The 20,366-nt window shown below is 41.1% G+C and overlaps 1 protein-coding gene across 3 annotated transcripts in view; it reads right to left on the reverse strand.

Annotated features, from left to right (window-relative positions):
* Positions 1–20,366, reverse strand: part of AKAP6 (A-kinase anchoring protein 6) — a 476,021-nt gene that overhangs the window by 287,273 nt on the left and 168,382 nt on the right. The gene's annotated exons all lie outside the window — the stretch shown is intronic.

Below are 20,366 nucleotides of genomic sequence, written 5' to 3' on the forward strand. Positions count from 1 at the left end.
ATTTTAAATAAAAACATTAATAGGTCCTGGCCTAGTAGCTATGTTGGTTAGTGTCATCTCCATACACCAAGGTTGTGGGTTCGATCCCCAGTCAGGACACATATGAAAAGCAACCAATGAATGCATCAGTAAGTGCAACAACAAATTAATGTTTCTCTTTCTCTCCCTCTCCCCTCCTCCTTCCTTTCCTTCCTCTCTCTGTCCTCTAAAATTAATGAATAAAAATAGGCAAAAAATCTATTGAATAATGGTACAGAGTTGTTCTGAATTTTGAATAATAATGATTGTACAACTCCAGCAGCTCTAATATTAGTTCTTGACACCCAAGAACTATTGGTGATAGTGATACAAACTGGTGATAATAAGAACAGGAAAGAATATTAGGTGTAAAGGCATAAGTGCAGATATGGGGAAAAGCAGAGTGTTTTGGGTCCTACACCATCAAATAAGTAATTTCATGAGCTCCGAACACAAGTGGTGGGTCCACAGAGTGTGTAGACTTATGCAAGCTTTCAGGTCAGCGGGTCACAGCAGAGGAGCAGTCCTTTGGAATTCAGAATTTAATTTAAAGAAATACATGCATATATTATATAGAATTTACACACACGGCAGTCTAAAGCAGGGAACCCTGGGCACTAAAATTTCATATGCATCTATCAGTTTGTGTGTATACAGGTATTATACTGGGCACTGGGGACGGAGAAGAAGAGGACAGCATCACCCTGAAGAAGCTTGTAATCTACTAGCCACGAACTGCCCACCCCCACGCAAGCAGGCCCCTGCGTGTGACCAGACAGGATGGGTGAAAAGCGTTCGCAGAGGAACCACAGGAGTTGGTGCAGAACATCCCAACTTGGGAGAAACCAAACAGCAACCATCAAACTTTTCATGTTAACTTTTTATGTGAAGAACAGTTCATTAGCATTATGTACCTAATTCATTAATTATATTTAAAAATCTCTTTAAGCCTGACCATAAGAACTTGAAAGAGATGAAAAGTTTAAACTAAATACACTTTGGAGTCCTGATATGTAACGTTCTTACACGTGTGGCCCATGAGCACATGCAGTCCAAAAGAGATTTAGGGCACAAATGACATTACTCTACTAACCAGCGCATGGGAACCAATCACAGCCACACTAGCTCTCTCTGCTGACCTTCGGCATAAGAAAGCAGGCCTCTGACAGCCACCATGAGATATTCCATGCTGCCCGGCCTCAGCTAACGCATGCTTAGAGCACCTACTCCTTTTATCCCCCACACCGCTGATTCCCGACACCTCAGCCACCTCACAGCACAGGCCCTGCATCCTTGGCCTCCTCAGGAGGCTCATTTCTGTGGAGCACTGCATTGCCTCGGAAAACTCCCTTCCTCTCTCCGCTGACCACTTCCAAATTCCCTGTACCTTTCTGGCCAATATTCCCATTCCCTTGTGAAAACACTCCCTAATAAGAAATATGTGAGTAATTATATCATCTACCTCCCCCTCCCCCAGCCCTGACTCTGCCCGAGGACCTTGCTTTCCCTGTTGCCCTCCCCAGGACGCTGCCTACTATCCGGGTCTCACCTGGAAGATGGACAGGTAGGACTGAGGGGAAGGGCAGGCCTCAGTGCTTCTTGGCCACTTCCTGATCATTATTCTTTTGCCCGCATACTAACTACCTTCTCTTCCAGCAGGTGCCTACTGCCCACTAAAGTTTTACCTGCTTAAAATTTCCCATGATCCTACATGGATTTCAGTCATTCCCTTACATTTTTTTCTTCTGAGATAAAGGAAAGTGTTCTCTAGCAAGCTCATTTAGATGACTAAATCAAAAGACTAAGAAACTTTTGATTACAAAGTGAAGATAGTTTTTAAATGTCCTTCAAGCAACAACATTTTTATAGATACTCAAGTTGTTCCTATCCCAATCCTTAATCATTAAGGACAGAAGGAAAATATCTTTGGAAATTAATTACTTCTGTTTTTTCAGCAAATGCTTTGAGTACACAAAGGTGCACATTCCAGAGCCCGCCGCCCGGAGTTCCCTGGCCGGCAGGAAGGTAAGTGTTCACAGAGGCTGCGCAGATGAGAAGGAAATAACTGGGCCCGTGGGGCGAAGAGCCAAGGGAGAACACTCTCCTAAGTAAGTAACGTTTGGTCAAAACTCAACAATAAGGAAACAACCAACCCAACTGTAAAACAGGCAAAAGACTGGAACAAAGAGTCTAAGTGGATGTAATGATAGCAAATAAGCACGTGAGAAAAACATTCGGCCTCGTTAGCCATTAGGGAAACATATATTAAAACCACAATAAGATACCACAATAAGAGCATGCATACATCTATTAGGATGACTAGAATTAAAAGAAAATTACCAAATGTTGACGAGTCCCAGAGCGACTGGAACTCTCCTACACTGCTGGTGGGAATGCGAAATGATGCAGTAACTACAGAAGGCAGTTCAACAGTTTCTTAGTGAAGGTGGACATACACTTACAATAATACAACCCAGCAATTCCATCCCTGGGTGCTTGCACTAGAGAAATGAAGGCTTAGGTACACACAGAAATGGAAAGAATCTCTACTCATAGTCTCAAAAGGTTACACAGCGTTTATTTCCATTTACATGACATGCTCAAAAGACAAACCCTAGTGAAGAAGAACGGATGAGCAGTTGCGGGGGCTGAGGGGGGGAGAGTGTGACTGTAGGCTGACAGCCTGAGGGGTTTTTGAGGTGAGGGAACTTTTCCGCATCCTCACTGCAGAGGTGGTTATACAAATCTACACGTGGGTTACAATCGGTAGAACTGTTTGTCAGAAAAGCAAGTGAATTTTTCTGTATGAGAGTTAAAAAAATAACAGAAAACAAAACCAATTTATAGTCTGTTATTAAAGTGCATGTAAACATTTGTTCTGGGTCACACATTCCTTTCGGATTCTTGGAAATTGCCAGTAGCACACCTCTTACGGTCATGGCACTACCGGCATCAGGCCCGACTCTATAACTTCCACATGGTTTTCAGACAAGTATAAAAGAAAATGAGGTCAATCTGGAGCCCCTCTCAAATCAAGTAGCAATGGTTAGCAATCTATGTTCAAAGTTGGGTAAGATTTTTTCCATAGATATTACTGTGTTCATGTGGGAAAGTGATACTTTCCATTGTCTTGTGTAATTCACACACACCGCAGCAGCCCCTGCAGCCTTCAGAATTACTCACCGAAGACATTATGTTGCCAACTGCCCACCTCATTCAAACTTCTATCTGTATAACTTATGGTCTCAAATTGCAGCTGCTGCTGCTGCCTATCATTGAAACAGGAATCTTCTATGGTTACTGAAGTAGCTGATACAAACACTGAGTTGACCTGAGAATGTTTACAAATAAACTCCAGCTAGATGAGTCAGTGTTTTTCTTTGATAGTTGTATATTTATGTGAAAGAGGTGCCCTTTTCTTATTTATTTATTTATTTATTTAGCGCTCTCTCTTTTTTTCTTTTTTTGTAAGATTGTTATATATATTCTCTTTCTCTCTTTCTTTCTTTCTTTTTTGGAAGAAACCCTCATTTCTTCTACACAGATAGAGGGCTGTTAACTGCTACGTATTTAATCAGTATGTCCAGTTGTCATCAGCATAGAACAGACATGAGGGTTCCCCCCTGTGACTGCTGTCATTGCTTACCACAGCAACGTTAAACGTGACCTCCTTGGCTCCTGTTCGTTGGCCCTGGGAGGGCATCTGTTTGCTCCCTCACCATGAGGCTACAGTGCCTATCCATTTCCAACCATTTTTTTAAAACACCTTGAAGATTTCCTCATGAAATTATGTGTCTGTGGATCGGCCTTCTGCAAAGGTGCCCCTAACTACCCATCTCCAGGACTCCGTGTGCATTAGAAGGGAACCTGCCCTTCCAGCAACTTCCTCACCTGGGTACTGAAGCAATACTTGGCACTCCAGTTTCATGAAATCCCACAAAGGAAGCCCCTCCCACTTCTCCCTGCTTCATGCTTCCCTACATGCACCCCCAAATGAGAAAAATAGCAAATCCCCCAATACCTACAAGTGACTCTACACAGGCACAAACGGTAATTGGCTGGCATTTCTCCATTCATCTACAACCCTAAATAATGTTTCTTTCCCTTTCCCTAAAAGTAATTTCCCTGTCTCTCTCAAAACACTCTTGACTTACATTTTTCTAATTGCAGGACATGTTCAGATGATTTTTCTTAAAAAAGCAAAGAAATACAGCCTACTTTTAAAATATAGGTCTCCTTACTCTCACTTCTATTTTTTCCCCATCAGAGTTTCAAAATCTTGAACACTTGTCTTACCCAGAGTGTACCATTACATTCAGAATGAAAAGTTTTCACGGTCTAGAGACAGTAAGCAAGAGAGACGTAAACCTGAGATGTACTTCTGTTCATGTTTTAGTCTTGCTGCAAAATGCCATGCCGTCGTGACTGCTTGCTTTGTTTACTAGCGATTGTACAAAGAATAAAGAAAAGTCTTCACCCGTGCATGTGCTCACCATATGTGTGTGCACTCATCAGAAGATACTAAGAAGAGATTCTTACCTAATACATGCACTTTATATTCTAAAGTACAGATCAAGGGAACACTACAGTACTTGTTAAAAAATGCCTAATACATGAACCATTTGAACTAAACCTTGCAACTTTATACAAAAAAAAAAAAAAAAGCCCTTCCTATTGCAAAGTATTAATGTCTTCTTCAGTTGGTTATCCAAACTGTACTTTCTCCAACAGACAGACTATTGAATGTTCCTATGACGGTATTTTTGTCTTCCCAAAGCAGACCGCCCCCCTTTTATTCCTTCCTCTGGCACATACACTTTCTAATGGTCCTGGGTTCCTCTTTGTCATTGAGAATGACAGTGATGAAGTGTGGTGAGAGGCAGGCTGAGACTTTTTTAAGATCATCATGTTACTTTGCTCCAAAGTTTCTAGAATTCTGTAGTTTTAAATAGTGATTATCCTTTTTTAAAAGATTTTATTCACTTATTTTTAGAGAGAGGGGAAAGGAAGGAGGAAGAGAGGGAGAGAAACAGTAATGTGTGGTTGCCTCTCATGTGCCCCCTACTGGGGACCTGGCCTGCAACCCAGGCATGTGCCCTGACTGGGAATGGAACCAGGAACCCTTTGGTTCGCAGGCTGGTGCTCAATCCACTGAGCCACACCAGCCAGGGCAGGGTTATCCTTTCAATCTAAAATTCCGAATGTGAGAACTGAAATGAGATTATTTATGTAGCAATGATTTTGCTGGTATCATTAGCCTTTGCTCATCCAGATCCCTGATTAGGCTACCTTTCTGGAAGCAGGAAATAATGCCACACTGCCAGGGCACTGCTGTGCACGTGGGCAGGTTCAAAGGATGTTTGTAGAATTAGAGTCAATTGGATAAAATATTACATTTCATGAGTCAAAGTGAAATCCCTAAAAAGTAAGTAGATTAGTTTACTCTCCTCAATGTATCCACATAAAACAGCACTCAATCAGCAAAAGTAACTGAACTCGGATCATCTGTGTCGATTAGGAGAGCTGCTGAAAAGCACGCGGATTTGGGAGTGAAGGAGATGGGAGAAAGAGAAGGTGAAAATGCTGAGCACAGACTTGGCAGCCTTCACATTCTGCTTTCGCACTCAAAGCCTCCTGTGCCTTCAACTGAGAAAGAACCCGTCGCAAGTTTGCCTGGCCACACCCAAATCTGAATTGTTCTGCTGTCCAAGATTTGAAGTTTTTTTTGTGGGGGGTGTGTAGAATTGTAATTTAAAAAGCTTCAGAGGATTCATCGATTGAGATTTCACTTTAAATTCCTAATCCCAGGCTTTGACTTGAAAGGGAAAAAAAACCCTGAGCAAAAGATGAGAGAAAATTTGACAACGCCTATTGTACACTGGAGAAATTGTTTTTCTAATTGAGCTATTGCTTAGTCACATTCACATTTAATGTTCTCTGTGACTCCGTGAGATAGAGGGGTCATTCATTAATGAAAATCTCACCTATGGCTCTGACTCTCAACAGCTTATCTGGGAACTGCTCTGAACTGTACTTCCCCAGGGTATCTTTACAGACCCGATTTCACGTAGAAATCGACAGAGAAGTCGGTGGTGGTCTCATACCCCAGTGTGCTTGCTAATCACGCAGAGTCTAGGACTGCTCCTTTTGAAGAGAGGTGGCCCCAAGGAATTTGCATTTCCTTAAGCCTGCAGTCACCGCGAAGCCGGTGCTCTAGATACCACGCAGGAAGAACGCTGAGCCAGGAACGGGTCAGCGGTCTAGTCTGACTCTAACTGAAATGAGAGCTACATGCAATACTGCTGCCACTACACAACTATAAAAACAAAACCCCCAGCAACCAGAAAGCTGCCCCACCACTAACTCTGCACAGATGTCTGTACAGGAGAACTGACGTCTAGTGCCCCAGAACACAACTTTCCACAACCTTGTTCACCCACTGCGGACAGTGTTGTGATACTCTCGAGGGCAGCATCGGGTTTGTAAGTTTCTCTGACATGCTTTCTCTTTTTTCTGCTTTTTTTACACTTTTATTATAGAATGAAACACATACAAAATATCACTCCAAAATGATATAGCTTAGTAAATTATTATAAGGCCAACACCCTTGCAACAACTACCCATGTCAAAAACTAGAGCTTTGCCAGCCTCTGCAGAAGGGCCTCCACATGCCCCTCCCCACCACAGAGCCCCGTCCCTCCAAAAGTGACCACTATCCCGCACAGCACTGGCTCTCTTGCATCTCTTCTACCGCCCTAGCAAGCATGCCCGCATACCATAATTTACTACGGGCCAGCTCTTCACCTGGTATGTCTTTTAAGATTTTTTTAATGTACAGATCCCAACTATATGCCTTTCTCTTTTCATCTAATTCAGTTAAAGATCCTGGGGCCTCAGCCCTGCAGAGCCTCCCACAACTTGGGTTTGCCGCTGCAGCCGCAGGAAGCGGCGTGTGTCTTTCCTCTCTCCTCTCCACTCTCCGCCAGCGGGCAGCCAGGTCCTGGGGGCTGATTAGTCTCGGGTTCAAAGTCGTTGACAAAACTAAAGGTAGCGCTGAGTTCTTTCATCAAGAGGCATTGAACTTTGGCTTTCACTCTTTCTTGATAGTTGCCATCAACTATTTTGGTAATTAATGTTCTGTGCCTAGAGCTGTTAATGTATCAGGATTACACAATGATGATATTCTCACTCTATTACCTTGTTTTCATTTATTAGCCGGAATAACTCTATTAGAAGAGGCTTTGTTTTATCAACTATTTGGTTACAGTGATAAAATTCATAAAGAAATTAAGAAAATGCTTGATTCTTTCCTTTTCTTTACCCAGTGTTTAAGACAATGAATTGGTTCTCTGTCACATTCAGAAGGTAACCAGTCAGCTGGTTTACTTAATATCATTTTGTATTCATAAGTTTAAACATATTTGGTGGGTTTTGATCCACCACAATTCCCAACCTCACTGAAGCTCAAAGCGTCCCCCTTTGGTCAGTGGGACCCCCGTCAGTTTAACTTAGCTGACTCTTCTAGCAGACAGCTTCCTTGCTCATCTTACACACCATCGGACTTGACATCAGCCGTTTTTCTAAGAAGCCTTGGTTTCCTTTAACGGGAATAATTTTCCAAACTACCATCTGGGGAGCAGGGAAGCTCATTACTACTACGTTAGTCACTGTTTCTAGGGTTTTATAACTAACAAAGCTAGGAAGTATGCATATTTAAAAATAAAATACCTTATGAATTCATAATTAATATTTCCAAATCAAATTCCTAACTACAAGGCTTTTACCTACTATCTTCTACACTGCATCTGTGTGTCCTTTCTTCTGTACAGAATCCTGGTTCTCAAGAACACAGCGGGTGATAGAACTAGAATACCCCATAGTATCTCGTTTGTTCTATCTCACATTATAGATATGATACTTTCAGAATGATAATTTTTTAGAGAGAGGGGAAGGGAGGGAGAAAGAGAGGGGGAGAAACATCAATGTGTGGTTGCCTCTCACGCACCCCCTACTGTGGACCTGGTTGCAATCCAGGCATGTGCCTGGGACTGGAAATCAAACCAGCCACCCTTTAGTTCACAGGCCAGCACTCAGTCCACTGAGCCACACCAGCCAGGGCTCAGAATGATGATACTAATACTACCCTAAAACTACTACTACTACTGCTGTCCCTGAAGCAAACAACTAGAACATTTATAAGATACTTCTTGACAAGGTGACTTTTGTTACCACAGAAGGGAGTAAGGTTACCTTTGGTTTGTTTTTAACTGGTCTTTCAGAGGGTAGAACTTATAACCTAGCCTCACACTTACTACAGTTTATACTATTTAAACTATTTAAACATTTGAAGGTTTTGTGAGTTCGTTTATCATCTGAAAAGTCCTACTAGAAGGAAAGAAAGAAGTCTTAATAAACCTATGACTATGAACCATATGACCACTAGTTCTCTTGCAGGGGGAAGAAAGTCCTTTGGTTCTAGAAGGCATGCCCTGAGAGGCTTCCTGCCTCGAAAAAGCCTCCTAGTCTTACAGACAACCACAGAATATGCAAAAGAACAAAAATCAATGAAGGTGGTACCGTATTTTTTGGACTGTAAGATGCACTTTCCCCCTCCCCAAATTTAGGAGGAAAATTGGGGTGCATCTTATAGTCCAAATGCAGTTTACCTGGCTCACTGTGCAGGGCAGGGGGCGGTGGTGGAGCAGGGTTTTATTCCCTATTTTCCTCATCTAAAACCTAGGTGCATCTTCTGGTCCTGTGTGCCTTTCAGTGTGAAAAATACGGTGATCAACAATATGCCAAAGAAACTTCACCATGCACGTGAGTGCTAGGTGTGCCAGGAAAAGCACTCTTTTTCTTTGCAATATACTTTCAATAGCGACTACAGGGCATAGGATGATGATTCCCATTACATAGTAGTTTAGGGCTGTCCCATGATGAAATGGGTTTTCTCTTTTAAAGCAATGGACTGCAACGATCTCTTCATTTACCATCTCATATGGAAGAGTTGTGCAGTTCACATATTTGCTTTGTTTGTTCAGTGGTCTCTGTGTGATTTCTGTCTATTTCTGTCTGTGAGGTCTGTCTGCCTTAGGAAATTCCTGTATGAGAAGCACTGCGTTTTTAGATTTTGCTTTATAGAGCATAGCACCACATGCAAATAGATTCTTAATACATGCTGAGTTGATGATACTGAATTCACAAACCATGAAAATGGAATGTATCCAGATTACTTTGCACCAGGCTGGGAGTGGGAAAGTCTGAGTTCTGGGCCCTGGTGTGCACTGGTTATCTGTGTCCCAATAGACCACCGCACCTCAGTTTTCTCATCTACAATAAACACAGGGCAGGACAGCTGGTCTCTTCTCTCAGCGCCAAGATTTTCTTTCTTTTTTATTGTGTGTACCCTTCCCATAATGCATAACCAGAGCTTTAGTTACCCAGAAGCTTTTGTGTATCTCTGAAAATCCTTGTGACGTGTTATTGTGTACATGTAGTAGAATGAACACTATGATGGGAATCAGGAGACCTGAGACCAGTGCTGGGGATATGGAAAAGTATCTCTCTGGCTCCTACATGTGACCCTGCCACAAGATCTAAAATAACAGCGCAGATCTGCCCCAACAGGCTGAGAAGGGACGATCATTCTGAGTGAGGGCCAAGACCCCCATCCTCCCAGCCCAGGTTAAATGTCCTGAGGAGCCTCTTTGGTGGCGTTTTCCTTTGTCACCGTGGTAGGGTAAACCCATTACTCGTCCACCTGCTATTTGCCAGCTCCCAGCAAACACACACACATCCCTGGGAGGCTCGTTTTTATCTGCCTGTACCATCCACTGCTCTCTCTTTTCTTCAGTCATTTAAGATTTGTTTTCTAAAAATTTGTAAATACCTTTTGCAATTTAGATTTATTTCTTCAAGGTGAAAAATTTCTAGTAATTCTCTTCAAATTTTGGAGCATTTAAAATGATAAATAGTAGCCCTGGCTGGTGTGGTTCAGCGGATTGTGTGCCGGCCTGGGAACCAAAGTGTCGCCGGTTCGATTCCCAGCCACGGCACATGCCTGGGTTGTGGGCCAGGTCCGCAGTTGGGGGCTTGTGAGAGGCAGCTGATCAATGTACCTCTCACACATCGGTGTTTCTCTCCCTGTCTTTCTCCCTCCCTTCTCCTCTCTCTAAATAAATAAATAAAATCTAAAAATAAAAATAAAAAATGATAAATAGCCTTACAGGTTCATTTACAAATGCTGTCTCTTGACCTATTCACAAATGCTTCTTATATTGGGGAAAAATTTAAAAATATGAAAGTTCTATTTGAGATTTCCTTGCTGACTCATGGTGTAACCTTGGCAAGGTCAAGCACTCTTCATATATTTAGATCACTAAGACCATGGCACAGCTCCCACAGATATGTTTCTATGCCTTCCTCCCCCACATAAATATCCACAGCAACGAGTTTGGCTGTTGACTTGTATTCAAACACCTACAACATGCTTGTTGGAAGCTGACATTATATACACAAGCTTTTAGTCTCACATCTGAGAGTCCGGAACAGGAAGTGAAACCTCATGGGATCAAGTCCTGTGAAGAACCTTTTTCAGGGGCTGTGGTTAAGACAGTAAAAATGATATGATGACAAATGCAGATTCTGAAGCCAATATCACCCTTTCACGTAGGGCAGACAGGGATGCCTTAACACACCTTCTGGGAAGCTCCTGTTGCCTTTCATTGACCCCAAGAATACCTACTCGGGCAAAAATGGATTTAACTATTGAAATGCTATCACAGAGTGGTGTATAATGATGAAAAGTTTTAACAGCCAAAGATCAAAAGAGATTGGTTTAACACATTGTGGTAATTCATATAATGAAATAAATACACAGATACTAAAAATGATGTTGCAAAATATATTTAATGGCCTTAAATATTCAAGATATATTATTAACTAAGAAAAAGTAAGTTAAAGAGTTCTATTAAAAATAATAGCTATGTATACTCAGAAAGAACTGAAAAAGATGTCAAAGCTGTTCCTAGAATTTTCTCTAGGTGGCAGCATTAGAAGTGATTTTTAATGTACTGCTTGTATGCTTTAAATTTTTTCCACCAAAGATCCATTTCTTTCATGAAAAAGAAAAAAACTAAAAGTTAAACATCAAGAAAAAAGTGAAGTTATTTCCCAAGGCAAAACAACAGTCAAGGAAATACAGGTCAAACTATGCAGTGTAAGTAACACAAAGTACAATATCAAGGTGACTGAATATCGAAGTCGAAGCAGCAGGATCCCGGTCTCCCAGCATCCCTTTTGTGTAGGGAGAGACCAGTCGCGTCATTCGCAGCCACACTTGGACCGCTCTCCTAGGGCTCCGGGTCAGGTGGCCAGGTGCTCTTAGCCAGGTACTAACAGATAAATAACATACCCCTGATTATTAAGACATTTAACTCTATTTTTGCTTTGATTTTTTTTAAGTTTATCAGACTTGAAATAAAGACATAGGTGAAGGAAAGATATTGATCAACTGAAATGAGTAGGAATGTAAGTATCTTCTCTCCCTTTAATTTGATGGATTGATTTGTCCCAAAGTATGATAGACTAGATCATCAATCCTCTTTTACATTTCATACAAACCCAAGAGGGAGGGGCATTGCTCAGGGCAAATTTTATCACTTGACAAAGTAAGACCTTGTTTATCTCCAGGAGTGACCTCAACACACTGGGATTCAGAATCTTCCACTTTCAAGCTACTGGAGCCTTTGTCTAATTACCAGGGAAGTGAAGACATCTAAAAGGAATTCAGTGCCCCCTTGGGGGTGTACTTTACACAACTAAAAGTTCAGTCCTTCACACTTGCTTAGCGATTACTGAAACATTACTTTTTGTTAATTGACTTTTATGAACTTTTTTGTTTACTTTCATCAACCCAATAATTTATACTGGTGGGTTTGTTTTGTTCCTGTGCTCATCCCTTTATCCTCACAACCAAAAGGAGCAAAATATATGCATCTAAAATGTTAATGCTGAGCATCAGAGGCTATATTAAAACAATGAATTCAGCTTATATCTTAGTTAAGAAAATCCATTTTGGTATTTTGCCTTCTCCATGCCTGACTGACTCTCCATATTAGAACTACTCTTCAGCAAGCACTACGCGTACAAAGCATGACGAAAGTTATTGAATTCCAATAATGTGGTTTTAAATCTACCCTCGTTGCCCTTTTCCAGAGGCTCCTTTGAGAAATAAAAATAGATCAAAATAATGTATCTGACCAACAAATGCAGCAACCATCCATTATTAATGTCCCAGTGCCACAGCACAGCGGAGGACGACAGATCTGTTCACGTAGCGTCTGTAACACCGACTCGGCCTCCTTGAAGAGCACTGCACTTTACTTTTGAAATCAGCAACCAGCTAAGGAACAAATTCAATTTCAACGCACTTTTCAAAACTCCAGATTAATTTTACCTATAAAATCATTTTTAATCTTATTGCTTACTTAGATTGACTATAAACTTAGTGAGGAAGAACGTTCTTTTCTCTGATTACACACACGGAATTCTATCCAGATTGAATAATATGAAGGGTCTTTAGGAAAGATCACAGAGGAGGAGCAGAACCAATAAATGAGCTCTGAGCAAGCACGAATATCAAATGAACCTCGGGTCATTCCTTTCAGTATTCGATCCGTGATTAGTAAGCTCCACCCTACAGTATCCTAGCTCTTATGCCTCTCTATTCTATTTAACCTCAGACAAAAAAAAACACATAAATTTCTAATGAAAATTCAGATGTGTACAAGTAAATTAATAATGAATAATAAAATTAAAGAAACAATAATGAGCTAGAGATGCAGAGAATAAGAGTAGGAAAATACTACCAGAGAGGTTTATAAGGATAAGACAACATATTATTTCTCTATGATTTAGACCTTACCTGCTTCCCGGAAGGGCGGGGGGGATTGACGGTGGTTTTTAAATAGTAAAGTATACTATTAAAGGGGCTATTTTTTTTAATACAGAAAGGGAAACGGTGACTGACACTTAAAATAAGATAGCTGCTGCACTCAAGCCCCCCGTTCAGCACTATGGAAGGAGGAAAGGCGTGGCCAGAAGCGAATGGCTGAAGGAAAAAACCTGTCATAGGAAATTAGAGTCACAATGGAATTATAATAGTTAATACAAGAGGGTAGCAGTGGAGTGAGGAGAGAGAACTAAAGACCCAGGACACCCACACAGGGAAGATCTTGCTCCTTCAGAACTGCATGGCATCTTTGTGACAGTAATTCAGACTCTGAAAGGAAGGCAAAAGCAAGGTCCAGCTGAAAGAACCAGCTACAAAGAGGCCTAGCTTGGGAAAGGCTCAGTTCAAACAGAAGAGTGACAACAGGGAAATTACTAAGGAAAATGTATCTCTGGAACTAGCGAAAAGTGGACTCTATGATTAAACTTTGTCCGCATTGCTTGTCCACTTACACAGTATGGAGGAGTTGTGCTCCAGGATTGGGCGCGCAAACAGCATGGAGGTTCTCCCACTCCGAGCAGAGAGTAGAAAGTATGTGTAGGATGATACGGCCAGAGGGACCTCTCTTCCTCCTTTCTCCCCCAGGTTGGTGCAAAGGTCAAGACCATCAGTGACCCTGAGGAGCCTTCTGTATTAAAAGGACCCCTATGGATTCATCAAAGAGCAACAAAGAATGAGGATTTGAATGGCCAGCTTGACTCCAGTGATTTCCCTCAGTTGGAGACGACATGAAAGAATAAGTGGATGTTGCTTTGAAATGGACATTCTGCCATTATATGTTCATACCAAGAGGCCATTGGATATTGGAAAAAGCAGCTTGGCACCTAATTATAATAGCATTCATTCACTATAGTAAGAATGGGCCTATCTTAAGGAAAAATACTGGTACAGACACAGCTTAAGATCCACGAATAGGCTATGTTAGTGATAGTGATACTGGCGTGCTGTCCGGAGTGAGGGAGGAGTCAGAGCAAATCGCTGAGGCCGGGGAGGGGGGCTGTAAGGGGAGGAGAGGTTGGGGGGCCGGACACCACACTGCTAGCCCAGGGCAGGACAACAGATTTTCCTACCCCGGAGCAGAGACAGTGCAGGAAGAGGTCCTGCAAGGGTGATCTGCAAGGCTAGCGACATGTTTGCATAAGGGAAAAGCCCTTCTACCCCCTTCTGGTACAAGGCGGAAGGGGGAGGTGTTGTACCGCAGTAAAATCTGTCAGTCTACCCTGGGTAAAGGACCGGATTGGCTGGATAGTTTAAAGAGCATGAAAGTCTGGGCTGGGAGATTTAAACTGAGGGGAGAAACACGTGTCTGACTCTGGGATCGACGTAAGGGACATGAGGGGCCCTACTGCTTGCAGGACTGGGAGATCCTGGAAGCCATGTGACCAGGCGACCATGGACCGCACAATGGAGCCCCCACATGACTGGCTGCATCGGGTGGCAATGGCCCCAGGTCTCTGCCAGGGAAAGCCGCGGCAGCGGCAGTGTGGCCAAGCGAGCCAGGCACAAGCTCCAGGGAGAAGCCCGAAGCCAGACTGAAACTGGGAACAGGCCAAGGCACCTGAATGGTTGTGCTGCAGCCACCTGCATTTCCCAAAGGACGGTATTTTTAAATGGGAGAAGGAATTCCAGGTGCACCCTTGGACTGGTCCTGCACAGGTTGGCAGGGTTTTCCTCTCGGTGTTCTGGAGGGGATGGGCTCTAAGGCAGAAGCCTACCATTTTTCCAAATTGTGTAGCTTTTGAATAAAAGACCTCTTTCCTTCTTCACCAAACCTCTGCCTCCAGAATTTGCCTCTGTGTGATGATGGCCAGTGAACCCCAATTTCTGTTCAGTAACAATAAAACAAAAGCTGAAAAAGACTATGTGAGTAGAAGTAAAATACACAAATAAAATACACCAAAATATTTCTGGGGATTAGGATTGTAGGTAATTTTTTTTCTGTATCTGCATGTTTATTTATATATTACAATTCATTACAAGGAATATGAAATATGTTTTCAAAAAATATTTGTTTTTTGCTTGCTTCGTTTTTCTTGCTTATTTGTTCTTCAGCATGTACACAAAGATCCTGCCTTTTAAAAATAGGAGGCAATGATGTAGCAAAAAGACCTGGTCGGTAGTAATCATAGAAGAGCTAGGCAAAGGGTGGGAAAAATAACACAAAGGCTTTTGTGTAAGGGCCCAGGGACTGAGCCTACAGCCAGTGCCAGATCCCCCTTCAGGTGCTCTGCCCACAAAGATGTTACAGCCAAGTCCTCACCCGTAAACTCATCCCAAACTTCCTTTAAATGTAACCAGAACACATTTTGTTTTTCAAACTGTGGGAGGTCAGCTGCACTTCAGGGCAGTTGCCAGGGTTTATGGAATGACAGAGATTTCCGGGAGAGGCAACTTCAATAAAGGAGTGTCAAATAACATACAGCAAATGTAAATCAACACCAAGGCTGGAATAACCAACCCTCAGAAGGGCTATAAAAAGCCAACAGAGTCACACATCTCATCAACGGAACTCTGTTTGCCTGGGGGCCAGACCCAGTCTGGGAGTTCTGACTACTCTGGCTGCCAAAGAGCAGGCAGTGCCCTGGCCCACCCCAGCCGGGAGACCGGTGTCCTGGAACCACCTCCTCTCTTGTGTAAGCACCAGGACGAGAGAGGCCAGGGCAGTGCCATCTAGAACAGTGCATTCTGCATTTCCCTTGTACAGACAAGGAATCATAAAACATACTTACACATCACTCGAATGACCATGGAGGATTTTGAAATCTTTTTTAAAGCATTATTTTTCAACACAAGTAATGAGTTCATTGCAAAAGAAATGAGAAAAGATAAGACAAAACATTAATTAGGGACCATGTCTTCCTTATTTACCATTTATCTTTAGCGCCCAAAACAATGCCCAGCACATGGTAGGCGGTCAATAAATAATCACTGAATGACGAGTAATTAAATGAGTCACCAACAATTCTACTCTTCATACAAAGTGGTGCATAACTTTCTGTTCTGTGTTCTAATTTGTGTTGTTTTTAATTCAATGGCATATCATGAATATTCTTTTATATCAATAAATATGTTTCATAATTTTTATGGCTGCATAGTATTCCATTAAAAAAAATACATTTCTTTAACCAATCTTTTGTAGCTGGAGTGTCATTCTCTTAAAGACACAAATACCTTACTGGTCAATCAACAAATTCTGCTCATTTTTCCTTTCCTTAGACTTTAAGTCCTATGAGAACAGAGAGCTTTACTGTCTTACTTGTTACTGGATCCTCAGAACTTATTACAGTTCCATATGATCAATGAAAACTGAATGAACAATCGCTCTTGTCTGTTCCCTTCTTTTGATTCTTATTTCAACCACCCCACTTCTGACTGAATGACTGGCACAGCCTCCAAGCTGGTTTTCTTCCCCCAGAATCTCCAAATCGCTTTTACTGAATTGAATACCAATAAATAGCCCTTAACTCATGTGATGAATCCCCCTTTCACTATGTGGCTTCCTTGCTCAGAACTTACAGGTTCCACAATGTTAGGATAAATTCAAGTCTTCATTGTACTTCATCAAGGACCACCATAAAAGAATCACAGAATCCTTTAAAATAGGAAGCTACCTTAGAGAATTTTCCATTTGAAACCACCATTTCACATCTGAGTAACTGAAGCTTAGAAGATTCAATGACTTGCCAAGGACACACGACTGGCTAGTCACAGAACCCAGGTCTCTGGCCTGCGGGACAAGGCTCGTTCCTTCAGGCCACACCGGCTGCCTCCCAGTCCATCTTGGCAGCTCCATCTCCCACTCAGATTCAGAGGAGACAGTTTCCAGACCATCCCTGAAATAAGCCTGACTCATTCTGGCTCTTGACATTTGCTCACAGCATTACTTTGCTTAAATTGTCCTTCTGTACCCAATCAAATCTTTTTCAAGGCCCACTTTAAGCCCTTCCTCCTCCACAATGCCTTTCCTGAACCAAACTGAATTCTTTGTCCTCTGGTCTGCAACAGTACTTGCCTACCATACAGATTCCAGCACTTAATTACATGTTGCCTTGCAGTGCTTTTTCACAGCTGAGTGGAGCAGCTTGCTGCATGTGTAAGAAGGGGAAGGGGGTGGGAATGAAAAAAAAACCCACTGCATGTGCTGAGCCGGCCAAATACATTGATATGGAACCCAGCACTTATGCGCAGCTACCCAGCATTGCATCTTGATGTTTCTTTACCCTTTCTTTCCTTTAATGTAGAACTTGATTTGAGGACAAAGTTCCTGTCTTACTAATTCTAAAGACTTACAATTAAAAAGCAAGATTATTTTTCATGCGTTGAGACACTGGATGGTAAGGCCTTTGAGAAGAAGGATTGCATCTTATTTTAGTGTTCACAAGCCTACAAATTTTGGAACAAGTCCGATTACTTTTCTGTAAGTAACTCTACAAATGCCTAATTGAGGGCTTGCTATGCTATGAGTTCGTAGTTGATAAACAATAAGCAACTGTTGGATGCATAGACACAATGCCAACCAAGCTAGAAAGAAGATGGTGAAAAATTTTACTTAACAACTTTGCCAAAAAAACCCAAACTGTAATATTGAATATATTTAATTTACCCAAACTAGTCACCAGTATTTCTTCCTATTCTATAACTTCCTATCCATATTAATGCCTAGACACTTAAAAATTTTCCCTAAGAAGTATGTGTATATATGGGTGTGTACAATTACATACACACACATAGAAAAAGAGATGGCAATTTCGTTAAGGTAAAAGAATGAAAATGAAATTCATATATGAAAGAGAGTTACGAATATATAAAAATACCATAAAACTTATTTTTATTGACATATTGACATACAATATATCAGTATTTGAATATATTTGTGAATCAGTGTCTGAGTAATTGAAATATTCACAGATTTATTGATGTATTATACACATGGACTGTCTCCACCTATTGGCCAACAAGTCCACATGTGTCTAGAAACTGACATACGCACACAAAGTCAAGGCCAGGTCTTACAACCACCGCACGGCTGAAGTTCTGGAGGGAGGAGGGGCAAGGGCAGGTGCAGATCGTGTGGCTGCGGTAGTGCGAGTCTTCCTATGATGGGACATTTACCAGAGTCTTCACAGACTCTTTTTACTTTCAATTTCGACACTGCGGCAGAACAACGAGCACTATGACTTGTTTTACGCTCTACAAAGCTGGGTCGATGTATCTTGGGTAATTCTATTAAGTTGCTGACAGTTTGGTCTTCTCTGGTCACCGTGACCTGAGGACACTCCTTCAAATCATTGACACAGATGAGCGGCCGCATTAATACCAGACTTTACACATCCAAAAGCACTATTTTCTCTCAAACTTCTTGCTCTGTGGAGCTATCTGCCTTTTTCAACAATGCAGTTAACATAGAAATTTCTAGAATTCCACTTTAAGAACTGCTTGCAAGGCAAGTTCACAAGTTGCATAATAAAACAAATATTATCTCTTCACATTTATTTCTGATTTTGATCAAAAATTAATCTCCAGCTTAATAACCCTGCATACTTACCCAACACTTGACCCTAAATCACTTTTGCCTATTTTCAAAAATCATTTTGTCATTAAGAGGATGGAAATTAGGCACCATCGAGGACTTTCAAAGAAGTATGCAGAAGTCTCTAAAGGAGATTTCAAAACTGAATTCTCCAACTACTGTGCATATGACTGAACAGTTATTGTGAATAGATGTATATTTATTTCATTCCAATGTCTTATGACTGATTAACTAAGTGGAATAATTCATATTTACTTATACCTCATAAAGAAGATATACATATAAATTTTGCACATAACAATGCCTTGCACACAAAACTCAATAAATATACTTTTTCCATAATTGTTCATAATGACAGGACCAGTATTATTGATTTTTCCTTTAGCCCCGATGCTGGCTTGACCCAGCATTGTTATTAACCCCATCTTTATTAAAATTTTGATATTTTGCTTATCATAGATTTTGGCTTTTTAAAAATATTGCATTAAAACATTATTTATCTTCATTGTTGTTGCCTTCTTAAAATTTGTTCCTAAAGTAAGTCCCTCACCTTCTTCAACCTAATCTCTACCAACAGACTAGTCTGAGGAAGACGACAAACACGTGAAGCAGAGCCTCCCTCACCAAACCCAGCCACCACCGCCAGCCAGCAGACACGTGAGCTGAAAGTGTCCTGCTGCTATATGCCGCCGTGGAGTGGCCTGTCGTACAGCGAGCGTTAACTGATACAGCAATGACAGCTGTAGGTCTACACGAACAAAGCATGTGAAGCTAAGAGTCATGATTATGTTATTCAATGTGACTGTTATTTGCTGCTTTTCTGCAAAAATAAATTAGAGATTATAGTACATTATGTAATTGATCTCTAATAGTCAATGCTCATCCTTTTGAAAGGATTATACTTCCTTATCCCATTGGTATCAGGCTTGGCCATATGACTTGCTTTGGCCAAAGAGTGAGAGCCAACATTAAGAAGCTGGAATTTTAAGAGCCATGGAGTGGCTCTGCAATCACTCTTCCCTTCTTCATTTCAGGAGACCAGCATATCCCAGCTGTAGCCTCTCCTTCAGCCTGGTCCCAGGTGATAAAGACAAGGAGCACAGCTAAGACCTGTGATAGCCATGTGAAATGAAAAATAAATACACCTTGTTGTTGTGGGCCATAAAGATCTAGGAGTTGTTTGTTGCCAAAAAATAACTGAGTGAAAGCTGAATGAACCTGAAGAGTGATTATTGGGAAAGAGAAGGTAAGCCTACACAATTCGAAGATGATATAACTGTATACTTGGAAAACTAACAAAGAAAAAAATTCTGTCAGATAGTGGAGTAAAAATATTATCAATATTTTCAATATTGATATTAAAATATTATTTAAAATATTGATAATGTTTTAATATTGATATTGAAAATATATCATTTGATATTGATAATATTATCAATATTATCCATAGTTATCATGTAGAAATAATAAGCTCTAGGGAATAATAATTGAAGACTTCATTAACAATATAGCATCAACAAAGATAATAAACCTTGGAATAAACTTATGAGGAATGAGGAAGACATAAATGAAGAAAACTTTAAAACTACTGAGGATTTTTAAAAATGAACAAATGGGGTAACAAAATATTTTCTTGGACAGAAAGACTCCACATCATTAAAAGAGCAGCCATCCCTAAGTTATTTAAATGTAATGTGATTCCTAATACAAACAACAGGTTTTTATTGAGGGGGTAGGAGTTAAAGGATGGGGACAAGAAATAGCCTGATGTTAACATATAAATGGACAAACAAGAACAGCCAGAGA

Source organism: Desmodus rotundus, chromosome 7 (genome assembly GCF_022682495.2).
Source record: "Desmodus rotundus isolate HL8 chromosome 7, HLdesRot8A.1, whole genome shotgun sequence".
NCBI classification, from domain to species: Eukaryota; Metazoa; Chordata; class Mammalia; order Chiroptera; family Phyllostomidae; genus Desmodus; species Desmodus rotundus.